Genomic DNA, 18665 nt, shown 5'->3' with positions numbered 1-18665 from the left:
CTTTGTTTTTTGTGTCAGTTTGTAATGCTCTTTTCCTTTGTCTCCTTTTCCATCTGTTATCATGTATGAATTTATTTTTATTTTTTACCAATGACTGTATAGCCACCAGCTTTCAGCCTACAAAAATGTATCTATTCCTTATCAGTTGATAAGATCTACCTTTAGAACACCATTGGGTTCAAGAAGTTCTATAAAGCTCTGATATAAAAGCTTACCATAGAAAATGAAATAAAAATTTGTAAATAGTAACAAAGTTTAAAATGTAGCTTTGCTTAGCTCTACTAACACTAACAAGTGTAAAGGTCCTGAAAGATATTACCTTCATTAATATATCAGTGCTTACATTTTCCTGAACATATCAACTTCAGAGCTGGCAGTTTCTCTTCACTTTGATGTACTGCTTTAAATACAGTGCTATCTGTGTTCCCTCAAAGAGGTCATATCAATGTTGATGGATAAATCAAAGGAAGTTATATTCATACTTTTCCAAAATTATTTAGTTTTAACCATAAGTTTTTTCATATTTTTCTACGTGAAGAGATGAATGTCATTCATACCTCTTTTTTTTTTTTTTTTTTTTTTGGCCAGTCCTGGGGCTTGTACTCAGGGCCCGAGCACTGTCCCTGGCTTCTTTTTGCTCAAGGCTAGCACTCTGCCACTTGAGCCACAGTGCCATTTCTGGGTATTTTATGTATATGTGGTGCTGGGGAATTGAACTAAGGGCCTCATGTATACGAAACAAGCACTCTTGCCACTAGGCCATATCTGCAGCCCCATATTCTTCTTTTGTTCTCCTTTTTCTCTATGTTTTCAGTCTAGTTACATCACAGGCGTATTGTACATAGATGCCAGTCCAACTCTAAAATATGCTTTTTTTAAAAAGACACATTTATTCAGCATCATGATCAGACTATTACATTTACCAATCAACAGCATGGGTACAAAAAAAGAAAATCTACATTAAAACTCTTTTGTTGGAATTCCTTACACTTTCCATAGAAAAGAAACTAAAATAACCGGTTATACATTTAACCACAAATACAGTCCTCAAGTTTATTTGCCCAGACACATGAGTATTGTCTAAGACATGTCTTCTTTGTACCAACTAGGCCCTGCTGCCTTTGTGCTTGGCTGAGTTCACACATCTGTTGTAACCTGTAGCTTCCCTGCCACTCTCTGACTCTTCTCTCCTCCTAAGCTTTGTTTCCTGGTAGCAATTAAAACCTTTTGCCACTGCCATAGATACTTCTGCTGCTGGAACTTCCATAGCCACCTTGGTTTCGTGGTTTTGTGAAGTATTGGCCTCCACCACCATAGGGGCTAGAGCTTCTGCCTCCAAAGTTTCCTCCCTTTATGGGTCCAAAATTTGAAGACTGTTGTAATTGCCAAAACCATTGTAGCTTCCACCACCTCCAAAATTGCTACCATCATTATCAAATCCATTGTAGCCATCCCCACTACTGCCAAATCCACCACTCCTATGCCTGCCACCAAAGACACCTCTACCACTGAAGTTTCCTCCATGACCAAAACTGTCATTGCCACCAAAACCACCTCCATGAATGCCACCAAAGTTTCCAGAACCACTTAGACCCCTGTGGCTGGACAAAGCACTAGCTACCTTTTGTTTTGATAAGGCTTTCCTTACTTCATACCTGTGGCCATTCACACTATGGTTCTTCTGAATGACAATCTTGTCCAAGGAGTCATGGTCGTCAAAGGTCACAAAGTCAATCACTTCAATTTTCCCATATTGTTCAAAGTAATCTTATAGGTTGTGTTCTTCAGTGTCTTTTTTAATGCCACCAACAAAAATCTTTTTCACGGTTAAGTGGGTACCTGGCTCTTTTTGGTTCCACGGCTCTTCCACCCACTTTGTGTGGCCTTGCATTCATAGCGGCATCTACTTCCTCCACAGTGGCATAAATTACAAACCGAAAGCCCCTGGAGCGCTTGGTGTTTGGACCGCTTATTACCATACAGTCCATGAGGGTTCCCCATCGCGCATGACTCTCATTGGTCATTTCAAAGCTCAGCCCTCCCAAAAAGAGCTTCTCCTGCTGTTCAGGCTCCTTAGAAGACCTGGGACTTAGACATGATGGCAACAGGAGGGTGGGAAGAGAGATTTGAGAGATGCTTCCTCAGTCGCGACCACGAAAAGAAAGGAGTAAGCAAAAGAGCATATCCTAAAATATGCTATTTCAACATGGTTCCTAAGGTTTATTCTAATTTGAGATATTTGAGCTATAGACTTGCTCCTGAAATTATGTATGAGGTCCTTCTTTCTTTTCCTTTCACTGAAATGCAGTTGAACATAAAAATGTATGTTCTTGTGGGATACAATGTGAAAACACACACACACACACACACACACATATACAAAATACTTGACATCAATGCATTCTACTCATCAAAAATAAGCAAGCTAGATAAACTTGTAAGAAAAAGCTAGGCTGGCACAGTAATCAAATTTAATGTTTTATTGATGCTTAGATGAATTCTGAAGCAATAAACCTTGATTTCTAGTAAAACTAGTAAGGAAAAAAGTATGGAGTGTAGTTCACAATACTATATCAACACTGGCTTCTTCATTTTGAAAAATAAATGAAACTAATGTGAGACACTATATAGAAGAAATCATATGAAGAGGGTATGGGAAGTCTGTAGGATAAATGCAACTTTTCTATGAATGTAAGAATATTCTGGATTTTTAAATGATTTTATAAATTGAAGAAACTGGATTGACTAGGAAGAACAATATGTTGAAGATGTTACTTAACTGGAAAAAAAAGTGTCTAGAGTAATGGCTCCTAATGAACGAAACATAAGACAAAGATTGTTGAAGTTCTACCATAAACTCAAGGCTTTACTGACTCTTCATTTTGCAAACCACATTTTGTTTATTGCTGTTGTATTGTTCTCTGTTTAGACATACATGGAAATAACAATGAACCACCTCCAAATATCTACCATCCCAGTCTCTGAAATTACAGATAAATCAAACTCATATCCATTGAATACCACTTGGGCCTATAAATTACTGGAAATGAACTGCTATGCAGGTTCTGACATGTGTTGACAGGAACTTGCATTTTAAACAAGTGCAAAACCTTCAGAATTACTTAGGAAATTATTCTTTTATTTAAAAATTTAAACTTTAAGTTTGAATAGTTCAAAAGAGGTAACAATAATCTAAAATTATGCCTAAGTACTCAACGCATTTTGGAAAGCTCTTCTGGAAATTACACAATTATTAATGAAGTTTATGTCAAATTTTACCCTTTTAGAGTTTTAATTCTATAGCTATAGAAAAGTAACAACAAAAATGAGCAAAATGAATATACCAATAATTTCTGCACACAGCATCATGCTAGGGAAACATAGTTTTGAAGGGAACTTGAGCTACTTAGTGAGACTTTGCATCAAAAACATAATAATAAAACACAAAAATAGAAAAGCACATTTTAAAAAAGCAAAGTTAAGAAATCAAATACAAAAATATACAATGGCTATCAACAATGTTCATTAAGGTTACAATATTATGACTATGTTCCTCAATGTGACTTTAATTACTTTAATCACCAATAGGTGTCAAAGATTATTACATTGTTGACCTAACAGATTCTCAGCCATTTCAGCTTTTAATATACTTTGTAGAATGTATTGTGGATCTAAAGCCTGACATTAGAGAGCAGATACATTAAGAGTAGCTGGCCTGAAATATTTTCAGGTTATTGGCTTTTTTTTTTTTTTTTGGCCAGTCCTGGGCCTTGGACTCAGGGCCTGAGCACTGTCCCTGGCTTCTTCCGGCTCAAGGCTAGCACTCTGCCACTTGAGCCACAGCGCCGCTTCTGGCCGTTTTCTGTATATGTGGTGCTGGGGAATCGAACCTAGGGCCTCGTGTATCCGAGGCAGGCACTCTTGCCACTAGGCTATATCCCCAGCCCCAGGTTATTGGCTTTTTACCTTGAGGTCTTTGATCCATTTGGGGTTGATTCTGGTGAGGGGTGATAGATATGGATCTAGCTTTAGTTTTCACAGGTGTTTAACCAAGTCTGTCAGCACCATTTGTTGAAGAGGCTGTCTTTCTTCCATCCTATATTTTTGGTTCCCTTATTGAAGATTAGGTGGCCGTAGGTTTGCAGGTTTATTTTTGGGTCTTCAGTTCTATTCCATTGGTCCTCATGCCTATTCTTGTGCCAGTACCAACTTGTTTTTATTACTATAGCTTTGTAATAGAGTTTGAAGTTTGGTATTGATATTCCTACAGCACTGTTCTTCCTGCTAAGGACTGTTTTTGCCTTTTAGGTTTTTTTTTTTATTATTCCTTCCTTTATTTCATTAAAGAATTATATTGGAATATTGATAGATATTGCATTAAATTTGTATATACCCCTTAGCAATATTTCCATTTCATGATGTTAATCCTCCCAGTCCAAGAGCATGTAAGGTTCCATTTTCTCAGTTCTCCTTTAATTTCCATTTCCAGGTTTTAAAGTTTTCATCATAAAAGTCTTTCACTACTTTGGTTAAGTTAACTCCTGTTTCATTTTTTTTAAATTATTTATTGTCAAAGTGATGTACAAAGAGGTTACAGTTTCATATGTTAGGCCTTGGGTACACTTCTTGTACTGCTTGTTTTGAGGCTATTACAAACGGAATCACTTTCCTCATTTCAGTTTTTCTCTTCTCATTGTTGGCACTCTCACCACAACATGTTCATTGTGGCACTACTTGCCATAGCTAAAATATGGAATCAACTCAGATGCTCCTCAGTAGATGAATAGATCAAGAAAATGTGATATATATATATATATATATATATATATATATATATATATTTACACAATAGAATTCTATACTTCCATCAGAAAGAATGTCTGCTCCATTCTTAAGGAAATGTAAAAACTTGGGAAAAAATCATATTAAGTGAAATAAGCCAGACCCAATGAAACATAGGCGCTATAGTTTCCCTCATTTGTAATAATTAGTATTTGTGTAGGATAGTCTTAGCAGAAGACCATAATAGCTCAATATCTATGTATATGTGAACATATAAAATGATGCTAAGTGAAATGGACTCCAAGATATGGAAACAAGATGATTTTTTTTTCTGGTTGTTTTTTGTAATGTGCTATGTGAAGTTATTTTTTTTTCCTTTCATTTTATTTCCAATATGGTTTATCTCCTGCTGCCACTTTATTTGATTTTGGTCCCCTACATAGTGTATATAGGTTTATATGAATTAGGGAAGGGAAAAGGAATAACAAAATCGTATGACAAAGGATGTAGGGTGAGCCAATGCAACAGTGATGCTTACAAGACAATATGTTGGAAATAACTTTAAAACTTGGCTGGGTGGATTGTGGGGAGAGGGAAAGTGAGAGATAAATCAAGGGAGCGAGTAACATTGTTCAACAAGAAGTTATTCATTACCTTACCCATGTAACTGCAACACCGTGTACGTCACCTTGACAAATTAACAAAAGAGTAGCTTGTATTACAGATATAAACCACTGTGCCTGGCTCTACATTATTTTCATTAAATATTTTGTTGAACCTCTTTGGAAAATAATCTAACTTGAATTCAAATTGAATATGTGCTATATTCACCAAAAATTCCTTGTGTCTTTCCACATAATTTAGTTGATTTTTTTTTAAATTTCAAGAATATATAAACAGGTTAATGATTGTGACGTTCTTAGTTTTCGATATTTCAGAGAGAATATTGGAACTACAACATGTGAACAGAGACTAGAGTATGACGGGACAAAACAATGGGACAACTGTCATTCCCAGATTGACTCTAAAGACAATTTCACCAGAAATTATGTTTTCAATCATCAAATGCTATTTATATATCAAAGTGTACATTACACAATTCATAAGATAAAGTTCCTTTAAACAAACAAGATAGCCAAATCAATTGATTTCAAACATAGTTTATCAATGCTTTTTTTTTTGCATAGGATATTCACAAATAATTGGTTCCGAAGATATTAATGCAAACTTTGAAGCTATTGAGGCTTGTCAGATTCTACAATCTTGTAAATTTCTCTTTAGAATCTCAAGATGGAGACCACAGTTCCAAAGAGCCTGTCTTCACATGATCATGCTTAAAGTGTTCAGGAAATTTCCCTCCTAAATGTTTGTCTGCCACTGCTCATTCACTTGGCTGCCTGCTGAAAGATGAGTGATTTATTCCTATGCTTTTCCTGTTTTCCTTTTTAATTTTGTTGCTTCGTTTTGAATATCCAAGTCTGGTGGTTGAAGCAAGTTACAGTAGTTTGATTACACAGTTACTGGTAGCAGGATGATTGCCAGGGAAAACTATTTTTAAAATTTTATTTCAGGGTTTATAGTCTGAATATCTGTGCTCAGTCAATGAGCTGTATGCCTACTTGTGTAACACTGTCCCCGCCCATACACAAACCTCAAGATGACAGTTCTGTAATCTGTCCTGGTTGGCAATATTTGGCATATGTGCTCTACACTGTGACAGGGAGCATTAGGCATGCCCATACTATTCCTCCTGAAAAGCTCTACTACAATATTACATCCAGTTTCTCCTGAATTTCACCTCACATAGCTTTGTTTCCGGTTGTTTTAATTTATTTCCCTTTTTGCAATGAGCCATAACCATGAGTATATGAGCTATGCAGAGTCCTGTCAGTTCTGATGAGTAATCATGAGATTTAGGGACACCCTTGTCAAGACTGTTGTCAGAATAAAAGGCAAGGGGAACCCAGTTCATAAGCATGATCTTCTTATGCAAAGGGGACTCTTTCCCAAAAGACTTCTTAATTTTCAGTGGTCAGACCCAGGTCACAGGGCAGCATTTACCTGCAATGAAGGTTAAAGAGTGTGACAAGTTAGCCTGTGTCACGTGAAGGGGATGGTTAATAAAGAATGTCAAGTAAGAAAATGGCAGCAAATGCGGCCACAGAATTGACTCAGAGGGCGACTTGTTGCTGTATTCCACATTGTTCCCTTAGCCCAGTCTCATTTACTCAAAATGCTTTTAATGCTTTTTTTCTTTTTCCCCCTTTATTGTCAAAATGAAGTACAGAGGGGTTACAGTTTCATATGTAAGGCAGTGAGTACATTTCTTATTCAACTTGTTACCTCCTCCCTCTTTTTCCCCTGCCTCCCCTTTCCCCCTTTTCTTCTCCCCCCATAGTTGTACAATTTGTTTAGACCAAATGGTTTTGTAAGTGTTACTTTTGGAATGGTTTGTCTTTTTATCCTTTGTCTTTCCATTTTGGTATTCCCTTTCCCTTCCCTAATTCTAATACACGTATATGCAGTATCCAGGGCACTAAGATGTGATACAGTGATAGCAAGGGTAAAACCACAGGAAGGGAATAGAAGAGAGAAATAAAGGGTATAGTTTCACATGGATGTTGAAAATAATTACAATGATATGACACTTGTTTCCATAATGTGTTCATTTCACTTAAAATCATCTTATGTGTTCATAAGGGCATAGATATTGGGCTATTATGATCTTCTGCTATGACTAGCCTAAATATACTAATAATTCCTTATGAGGGAAACCATAGAGTCCACTTTTCTTTGGGTCTAGCTCACTTCACGTAGTATATTTTTTTCCAAGTCCTTCCATTTCCTTACGAATGGGGCAATGTCTTCTTTCTGATGGATTTTGTGTGCATATATTCTTCATGGCCTACATATGGACAGTCCAATGCACTCATAAAAGAGTTTTTCAATCCAATGGGCAAATAGAATAATAATAAAATGCAGATTCATACTAAGAAATTTGCTCCACATTTGTATACAACTGTACATTGGAGATTACTCTGAAGTGATTTATATGATTATCTCATTGCCCCTCAAGGAAAAGCCTTTGCACATGAAATTATATTTTAAAACTTACTACTTATTTGCTGTAAAATCTTTGCTGGACCCATTTTAGGTCTTCTCTAGCAACAGGTAGAACTTTCTTAAATTAGGGGAATATGTATTTTTTTATATGGATGTGCTGTTACAGTCACTGGATTTCACTGATTCATTAATACGTCATTTACTGCTTTGTGAATTGATAGCATATGGGAAATTAATGTTGAAAAGACACTTAGCTAACAGAAGTAGTTAACTCACCTAATAGAAATGAAAATAAATGTCCCTCTGTTCAGAGTACAATGGTATATTTTGAACAATGACAATGCTGCCAAAATTAATGTAAAGAAAATATTTAATAAAAAATATTGTATAAATAGGTGTGAGGGGATACGTATAGTTCCCACATTTGAGAGAATGAATTGAAGCAGGGAAATCTTAAATTTGTAGTTATACTAGGCTGAAGGGCAAGATCTTCTCTCAATAACAAACAATAAAACAAAGCAAATTTTGAGGGAGAATGTCCAACAACATTGTGTCAGAGACCAAATAAGGTTCAGAAACCAAATGAGGCTTATTTTCTACTTTATTAATTAAGATCTAGTATGAGTTGTACATGCTTATTAAGTTTTATACTGTCTATGGATACTTACATAATACATTGGCAGACTTGTGGTATAGCAGCAAAAACCAAATGTCATAATGAATCCATCACTTGAACCTTTTCATAATTTCCTTTTTTTTCCCTCTTACATCTAAGAAGTGACAAAATTGTAATAGTTCTCTGGGGGCATGACATGCAGTACCTAGGAAATTTGAAATGAAAATGTTTAAATTCACTTGACGAACAGAGGTAGATTTACCTAAGCACATTCTCATTAGTCACAAAGTGCAGTAGAATGTTAGAATCTTGAGATTTGAGGTTAAATAGCACCACAATCTGAGGAATAAGGAAAAAAGTCTTATTAAAAAGGGTGACATTGACCAACACGTATTGTATTTATAAATGCTTTGTTGAATGACAATTTCTTTGTATAACTACCTATAGAATAAATTTTGAAAAATAAGTAAAATAAATATTCTATATATGTTTGCAGTTATATCTCAAAACTACTACAAGATTACCTGGACCTATTTCATTTTCAATTTTGAGTGTTAGGAACTTAATGCCATTTCATGGGTTCTTAGAGTTACCCAAGAACATTGAGAAATTATTTTTTAGAAGATTCTCCCCATAGACTCTTCACTAGCCCACCTGTTTTCTCTCCAGGACATAGCTCTTCAACCAAGATGGATTAATTCATCCTGTTCTCAGGCTCCACACCTTCTTTTTAAGTATTATTTTATTTGCAAATCACAATTCATGTATTGATAGTTTCCTGTCTTATTTAAATGTTTCTGAAACATTTAGACATTTTTGATCATTGTAAGATATTTTCTCTCAGATCTAGCACAGTGGATGAATTATCATCAATTTAGGAATTGAATTTCTCTAACTTCTGTTTTAAGCTCTGTGTCAATTTGATTTTATCATCAATGAAAGAAGATAAACAATTTTATTTCCTGAGCATAAGACAACTGATTAAAATGAAATGGTTTTACAAAATATATTTGTTTTTTATTGATAGTGTAAACATAGTCAGCATATAATAAAAAACCAAATGTGATGGCAAGAAAAAAAGAATAGTTGAACTTGGAAATATATTGTTTACAAGAAAGAGAATAAATTTCATATTAAGTAAATTGAGAAAATTGAATTAGGTAAAATGTAACACACTAATTAAGCCATCATATTTGACAATATTAAAGGAAAAATAAGTTTTGGTCATCAGGGAGATAAGAAAGAATATATTGTTCCATATGAATTTCTTAATTTCTTCCTCTATTTCATTGAAAAATGGTGTTAGGATATTGATGAGTATTGCATTGAATTTGTAGATAGCTTTTGGTAAAATTGACATTTTCATGATGTTAACCCTCCCAGTCCAGGAGCATGAAAGGTTTTTCCTTTTTCAAATATTCAAAGTTCTCATAATAGAGTTCTTTTACTTCTTTGGTTAAGGTTATACCTAGATATTATATTGTTTTTGAGGCTATTGCAAATGGTGTTACACTTCTGATTTCAGCCTCACTCTTCTGGTTGTTGGCGTATATAAAAGCCATTGATTTTTGAGGATTTATTTTATATTCTGCTACTTTGCCAAAGTTTTGGATCAGCTCTAGGAGCTTGGGAGTAGAGCCTATGGGGTATTTTTGGTATAGCATCATGTCATCTGCAAAGAGAGAATGTTTAACTTCATCTTTTCACTCTGGATCCCCTTTATGTTTTTCTCTTGCCTAATTGCTCTGGCTAGAAATTCTAATACTATGTTTAAGAGGAGAGGAGAGAGCGGACATCCTTGTCTTGCTCGTGATTTTAAAGGGAATGGACTTTATATGGAACAATTAAAAAACCCAAATAGCAAAAACAGTACTAAGTAGAAAGAACAGTGCAGGAGGAATATTAATACCAAACATTATGTTGTATTACAAAGCTATAGTAATAAAAACAGCTTGGTACTGGCACAAGAACAGACCCAAGGATCAGTGGAACAGAACTGAAGACGCAGAAATGAACCCACAGACCTACGGCTACCTAATCTTGGAAAAAAGAGCTAAAAATATAGATTGGAACAAAGACAAACTCTTCAACAAATGGTGCTGGCAAAACTTTCCAAATACCTGTAACAAACTAAAATTTGATCCGTATTTATCACCTTGCACCAAAATCAATGGTAAATGGATCAAATATCTAGAAATAAAATCAGATACCCTGAAAACAATACAAGAAGGAATAGGAGAAACTCTAACACTCTTTGGCACTGGAAGAAACTTCCTCAACAAAGGCCCAGAAATGCAACAAATCAAAGAAAAGTTAGACAAGTGGGACTGTATCAAACTGCAGAGCTTCTGCAGGGCAAAGGACATAGCTTCCAAGATAAACAGAAAACCCACAGATTGGGAAAAGATATTTAGCAGCCATACAACAAAGGCCTGCTATCTAAAATATACACGGAACTCAAAAATTAAATCCCCCCAAAACAATTAATCAAAGAACCAAGAGCCCTCTCAACAAATAGGCAAAATATCTAGAAAGAAACTTCTCTGAAAAGGAAATGAGAATGGCCAAGAGTCACATGAAAAAGTGCTATACATCACTGGCCATAAAAGAAATGCAAATCAAAACAACATTGAGATTCCACCTCACCTCATTAAAAATGTCCATTATCAGGAAATCCAACAATAACAAATGCTGGAGAGGATGTGGCCAAAAGGGAACTCTACTACATTGTTGGTGGGAATATAAACTTGTTCAAGCCTTCTGGAAAGCAGTGTGGAGCTTCCTAAGAAGGCTAAACATAGAGCTTCCCTATGACCTAGAAGCCCCACTTTTAGGTATCTACCCAAAAGACTACAAGCAAGAACACACTAAAGTCACCAGCACAACATGTCATTACTAAAACATGGAACCTAGCCAGATGCCCCTCAGTAGACAAAGGGATCAGGAAAATGTGGCACATATACAAAATGGAATTCTATGCCTCCATCAGAAGGAATGACACTGCCCCATTTGTAATGAAATGGAAGGACTTGGAAAAAATCATATTAAGCGAAGTGAACCAGACCCAAAGAAACATAAACCCTATGGTGTTCTTCATAGGGAATAGCTAGTAAATGATTAGGCTAGTCATGGTAGGAGATCAAAATACCCCAATAGCTACACCCATATGATCACATAAGATGATGCCAAGTGAAATGAACTTTATGTTACAGAAACAAGAGTTATACCACTGTTGAAATTATTATCAACATGCCATGTGAAACCGTACCTTTTGTATTTTTTTTCTTGTCTGTTTGTTTGTTTGATTGTTTTGTTTAATTTTTTTTCTCTTGTATTCACTTCCTGTGGTTGTACCCCCTCTACCACTATATCTCATCCGAATACCCTGGATACTGTTTATACGAGTATTAAAACTGGGGAAGGGAAAAGGGATATCAAAATAGAGAGATAAAGGACAAAAATACAAACCATTCCAAAAGCAATACTTACAAAACCTTTTGGTGTAAATCAACTGCACAACTCTTGGAGGGAGAGGGAAATGGGGAGGGGAGAGGGGGGAAGGGAGGGAGGAGGTAACAAGTTGAACAAGAAATGTACTCACTGCCTTATATATAAATCCGTAAAAGAAAAGAAAGGATATATTAAATCATGAAATTCTCAACTGCCATGCCAGCAGTATCCTACTCAGTGATACTTATTGGTGCATATATAATATAGCTTCAATAATATTTTTTTCGTCATGGGACTTAAACTCAGGGCCTGCGCATGGTTCTGAGTTTTATTTAATTTGCTCAAAGCTGGCACTCTACCACTTTGAGCCACAGCTATACTTCGTTTTCTTATTGTTGTGTGTGTGTGTGTGTATGTGTGTGTGTGTGTGTGTGTGTGTGTGTGTGTGTGTGTCTGTGTGTCTCTGTGTGTGGTAAATTGTAAATGCGTGTCTCATGGACTTACATGCCTGGACTGGCTGTGGACCATGATCCTTAGATCTTAGCCTATTGAATAGCTAGGGTTAGAGGTTAAAGACACCAGAGCCCAGTTTCAATAATTATTTAATGCTACAACCTAATAAATACAACTTATTTACCATATAAACAGAAAGTACTCAATAACCATTTAAGCATAATTATTTCATCATTGGTTATATAGCCAGGGCTTTAAAGAACTGTTTTCCAATTCATGAAACAATATTGAAGATAGCTTTCAGTAAAACAAAAAGGTAAAATGAATATATAGTGTCTTCTTTGCTCACAATACAGATCAGAAAAAAATAATAGAAGAGTAAAATGTAAAATTAACTTAAGTAAAAAAGATTGAAAATACCATAGCCACCGTTAAAGGAAAAATTAATTAAATAATAACATCCTACATGTCACTAATGGATAGTATATTATGGTAATGTAATTAATTTCAAAAAGAAAACTAGGGTGTATGAACAGAACATAAACAAAAGATTTAAAAAAGAAAAAGAATTAAAACTGAAATCAAGGACATAGTAAAAGATAGCTCTATGAATGAATATTTTCCAATTTTAGAAAATATTGTTATGCTAATTGCACTTTAAAAATACACTAAAAATGGGCTGGGAATATGGCCTAGTGGCAAGAGTGCTTGCCTCATATACCTGAAGCCCTGGGTTCAATTCCTCAGCACCACATATATACAAAATGGCCAGAAGTGGAGCTGTGACGCAAGTGGCAGAGTGCTAACCTTGAGCAAAAAGAAGCCAGGGACAGTGCTCCGGCCCTGAGTTCAAGCCCCAGGACTGGCAAAAGAAAAAAGAAAAAAAAAGTCCAACACCAGAGGCTTAAGTCTGTAATCATACATACTCACCAGGCTGGTTTAAACTTTAAGTCAAGCCCAGGCATGTAAATCTGAGAGAAATTTAACTCTAACCAGAACAAACAGGAAGTCGAGATATGACATATGGTAGAAAATAGCATTGACTAAACAAAAAAAGAGAAGAAAATAAAAGAAAAGCCAAGCCGCCAAGCAGAGTGTAAGGCCCTGATTTTGAGAATCAGTGTCAACACATACACGCACACTCACACACACACACACACAGAGCCAGAGAGAGAGAGAGAGAGAGAGAGGAACACAGAAATTTAAATGTACATGCACGTATTTAATATTACAGAAATAGGTGTTTCTAAACCATAAACTATGGGTATGGTTGCTTTCTATTACTGAGGAAAACTCCTGAAGGAAACAATTAATAGGAGAAAATATTCATTTTAGTTCACAGTCTCAGAGTTTTTGGTAGATGATCCTGCCATAGAACAACAAAATGGTGAGTCAAAGAAAAAATGGCAAAGCAAATGCAACCTCAATATTCACAAGACACTATGTTGGAAATAAACTTTACCACTTGGGGGTGGAGAAGAGATGTCAGGGTGGAGGAGGAAAAGTGGGAGAAAATATGGGAGAGGGTAACACTGTTCAACAACAAGTGTACTCATTACATTACTTATGTAACTGTAACTCCTCTGTACATCATCTTGATAGTAAAATTAAACTTAGAAAAAGAAAAAAAGGAAATTGGGGGAAGGGATCGAATTAAAACGGATGGGGGAGAATGATGAAAGGGGTAATACTGATCAAATGCATTATTTTCATAAACTATTTTGTTGGTGCCAATCCCTTGGTCAAACTACTTGAAAATCATAATGGGAAATAGTAAAGATAAAAATAATCCTTATATATACCAAGTAATATATTCAGATTTTCTTCAGTAATAGATCTTTAAAGATATTTCTGTGAGTTTCTTTCAAATCTTACTCTTCATTTTAATATTGGAATTTGATGTACTAATCCACATATATACTAAAGGTAACTCACTAATATTTCAATATTTATTTTAAAAATAAATTTGTTTTGGGGGCTGGGGATGTGGCCTCATGGTAGAGTGCTTGCCTAGCATGCATGGAGCCCTGGGTTTGATTCTCAGCACCATATAAGCAGAAAAATCCAGAAGTGGTGCTGTGGCTCAAGAGGTAGACTGCTACTCTTTATCAAAAAGAAGCCAGGCACAGAGCTCAGGCCCTGAGTTCCAAGCCCCAGGACTAACTGGCAAAAAATAAATAGACTTATTTTTAAGTTTGGAACTGCCTGTTTTATTGCATTTTGGGAAAAATTTATTACAATTAAATTTATATTCAAATTAATTCCATCATCAAAGATTTCCAGTAGGGATATCGTTTTAATATGCTAAACCATACATATATATATATATATATAAAATATATATATATATATTTCTTTGTAATATCATTAACTTATAGGTATATTGAAATGTCATTACAACAACAAAATGATCATTATGTGGTTTTTTTTTTTAATTATTGTCAAATTGATGCACAGAGACGTTAAAGTTTCATATGTTAGGTATTGGATACATTTTTTGTGCTGTTTGTTACTTCCTCCCTAATTCCCCACTACCCCCTTCCCATTCCCCTATCCTCCCATGAGTGGTTCAGTTGATTTACACCGAAGAGTTTTGCAAGTATTGCTTTTGTAGTCGTTAGTCTTTTTATCCTGTGTCTCTTGATTTTGATATTCCCTTTCAGTTTCCTAGTAATAATACCAGTATACATGGTTTCTAATGTACTCAGATAAGATACAGAGATAGTGCAGTTACAACCACAGGAAGGAGATACAAGAGGATCATCAACAAGAGAAGCTACGGTTTCACATGGCATGTTGAAAGTAATAACAACAGTGATAAAACAGTCGTTTCCAAAACATGGAGTTCATTTCACTTAGCATCATCTTATGTGTTCATAAGGGCATAGCTGTTGGGCTCTTGTAATCTTCTGCTGTGACTAGCCTAAACCTGTGCTAATTATTCCATATGAGGGAGACCATAGAGTCCATGTTTCTTTGGGTCTGGCTCACTTTACTGAGTATAATTTCTTCCAAGTCCTTCCATTTCCTTACAAATGGGGCAATGTCATTCTTTCTGATAGAAGCATAAAATTCCATTGTGTATATGTACCACATTTTTTCTGATCCATTTGTCTACTGAGGGGCATCTGGATTGCTTCCATATTTTAGCTATGACAAATTGTGCTGCGATGAACATTGTTGTGCTGGTGGCTTTAGTGTGTTCTTGTTTGTGGTCTTTTGGGTAGATGCCCAAAAGTGGGGCTGCTGCTTCATAGGGGAACTCTATGTTTAGCCTTCTGAGGAATCTTCATACCACTTGCCAGAGTGGCTGAACCAATTTACATTCCCACGAACAATGAAGTAGGGTTCCCTTTTGGCAACATCCCCTCCAACATTTGTTATTGTTAGTTTTCTTGATATAGGACATTCTTACTGGGGTGAGATAGAATGATCTGTGGAAGTATGGATAACTACAAAGACAGTAAGGAGGGGGGGAAGGACATGTGGCTCTGAGAGAAGACACGTGTTTATTTTTGGGGTGTCAGGGTTATATAGGGTTAGATTAATTCATAAATCCAAGAGCAAAACAGAACGATTTACAGCTCCATTCCCACCAAGGATGTTTTTGTAACAAAAGATCAGATTAGCAAAAGTAAAGATCTAATTAGATTCCAGAAAAACTTGTTTTAACAATGGAATTCCCTAATACTGTGAAAGCCCTTCTCCGGATTAGCTAGGGCAAACAATACAACCCAGGAAAGCCCTGCTCTGGAATAGTTGGGACAAACATTCCAAGCCAGGAAAGCCCTTCTCCTGAATAGTTGGGGAAATACAACCCAGGAACTTTCTATGGGAGGAGAATCTCATGACAAAAGTGGCTTTCTTTAGCCAATCAAACAGAGGAAATCCCTTAGTAGGAGTTTTCCCCCACTGGCCCTTAGGTGTTCCAGGAATGAAAGGCAGAATTTCGTGCTGAGGCCAAATTCCCCCACTGGTCAGAGGAATGTTGTCCTTCCACAATGATCATTATGTTTTTGAGAACCAGATAGTAATTTATTTTCATTTCATGGTCTATAATAGTATATTGTTTGTCTGAATGCTAAATGTTGAGCAGCTGACAGTATATAATCATAGACAACAATCTATATTCATCTCAGTTTTATCTGTTCTATCTTAATGAATCTAGGCAAGCATTTGAAACTATGAGCCTTATGTTGTTTTCCAATGCATTGTTTAGCTTGAGAATAGTACCTTTCAGTGTAAACATCAAGATACAGAAAATATGAAAATCTCAGCATTTGTTTTAATAATGTAAAAGCTCATTTTTTTTTATTCTATGCTGTTTTCCATTAATAAATGAGGCATCAGAGATTATTGTAAATCTGAGTTTTGGCATTATTTTGCTTTATTTTTATATTTTCTGGTTGTTATGCTTTTCATTTTTCATACTTTTTAACATTTATTCTGACCTCTGCATGAGCAACTATTTCTTCTTATAGTTTGTCCAATAAAACAAATCTTAATGAATTGTCAGATTTTTATTATGCAATTATTTGGTGTCACCTTATTAATTGGTAGATTTGCAAAGCCACCTTGATCATTCAACAGTAGACTTCCCATAAGGTTAAGTAAGTCACTGCTCTATCTGGATAATTGCAATAGAGTAGAAGGAGGACTGAACTTACACCATTATGCTCATTCCTAACTGTGGAGTACACTTGGGAAAGCTACTCCATAAATTTTCACTTCCTTCTTATTAGCATATGACAGTCATACCTATGGTTTTGTTTAACATTTGATGAAAGAATTTCTCAAACTTAATCTTCATTGAAGTCAAGTACTTCCTGTGATGTTTCAACAAATAGATACCCGAAGATATTTAAATATTTCACTGATTTTGTAAATGTGAGGCATTCTAACTTTTTTTTAACTTTTAAAATGATATTGGATTAAAACATTCATGTGTATAAATCTTAACTGCACTTTTTATTCCCATCAGATTATTTTGTATCATGTATTTAAGATATTTAAAGAAAACTTTGAGGTACCAAGAACTATTTTATGATAAGGCATTTAGGGAAGAACTTACTAGATACCATAGATTAAATTTGAGTACTCCTAATGTATATATTATATACATATATACACATATATATGTACATATACACATACATATACTTATATGCTAGGTGTATCATTTTAAAAATAATTACTGGAAATAGAAATATAGAAGTTAGAGGATCTCATTTTGAAACCATTTAAGGCAGAACATCTACTTGATCCCATCCTTTAAATAACCAGCATAAAGCAAGCCTACAAGGCATATCTCAAGTGGTAGAGATCCAGCCAAATGAGTATGAGGTCCTGAGTTGAACACTTATGCTGCCCCTCAATTAACTAAAAAGAAAAGGGCAGAGATAAAATTAATATAGAATGAAGTTACAAAACTTGTAATGTATATTGCTAACACTTTAAAGAAAATCACATTCTACGTGTGAAGAAACATGCAAATATATCTGTTTGCACAACTAATAGCAATCGTTGAAATATGCCTGAAGGCTTGCCTTTAAAACTTGAAGTTTCGCTTTTGTTTCATTTATGTCTAATATAGTTGGTACCAAAAAAATCATTCATTAAATGCAAGGTCTTAGGTTTATTTTTGATATAAAATTTAAATTATAGGATGTATGGGTATTGCTTGTTTCTTCTATCATGTGGTAGGTTTAAATTTAATAGTGCTAAGTTGTCTAAAGGCAACTTGGATTATTAGGCAATATTTGTTTTGTACTAGGTAAGGAACTAACATTCATCTCCAAGCTTGCACCCTTGTCTCATGTTCTGAAAACATGTGGGCAGCATTCTGACTTGCTATAGCAATAACAGCAGGGTTGTTTAGCAACCACAGCCTTTCTCATATTAAAACAACCTACAAATGTTCATTTTAGCTAAGTATGCTTGCATTTCTCACCCAAATACTCTTTTCCAAATCTAGAACAGATTATAGATTTCTTCTAAATGGATCTTTCAATAACATATAAATCATCCTTTTTCTATTTTCAATTAGTTTGGTAGAAATGGTTTATATATTTATTTAAATTATCTAATATGCATATTGTGTTGTAACCAAATAATGTTTCTAGCCCAGGGAATTAATCATTAAAATCTGTGCAGCCTTCTCAGCTCTTAATTTTGTACTGTGAGATGGTGTCAAAAAACATTAAGTTAAACGAAAAAATTAGATATCTGATTGGATCTTCAAATCTTGATTGGATGAGACCTTCACATACTGAAAATACAAAGGAAGATCATAGCTTTGAAT

At 35.1% G+C, this 18665-nt stretch overlaps 1 pseudogene; it reads right to left on the bottom strand.

The window, feature by feature from the left end:
* Positions 1-1217: 1217 nt before the first annotated feature.
* Positions 1218-18665, bottom strand: part of LOC125355970 — a 42543-nt pseudogene continuing 25095 nt past the window's right edge.

Source organism: Perognathus longimembris, chromosome 8 (assembly GCF_023159225.1).
Source record: "Perognathus longimembris pacificus isolate PPM17 chromosome 8, ASM2315922v1, whole genome shotgun sequence".
In the NCBI taxonomy this organism is placed as follows: Eukaryota; Metazoa; Chordata; class Mammalia; order Rodentia; family Heteromyidae; genus Perognathus; species Perognathus longimembris.
Note: the sequence above shows the minus strand (reverse complement) of the source record. Positions and strands in the feature narration are given on the sequence as shown.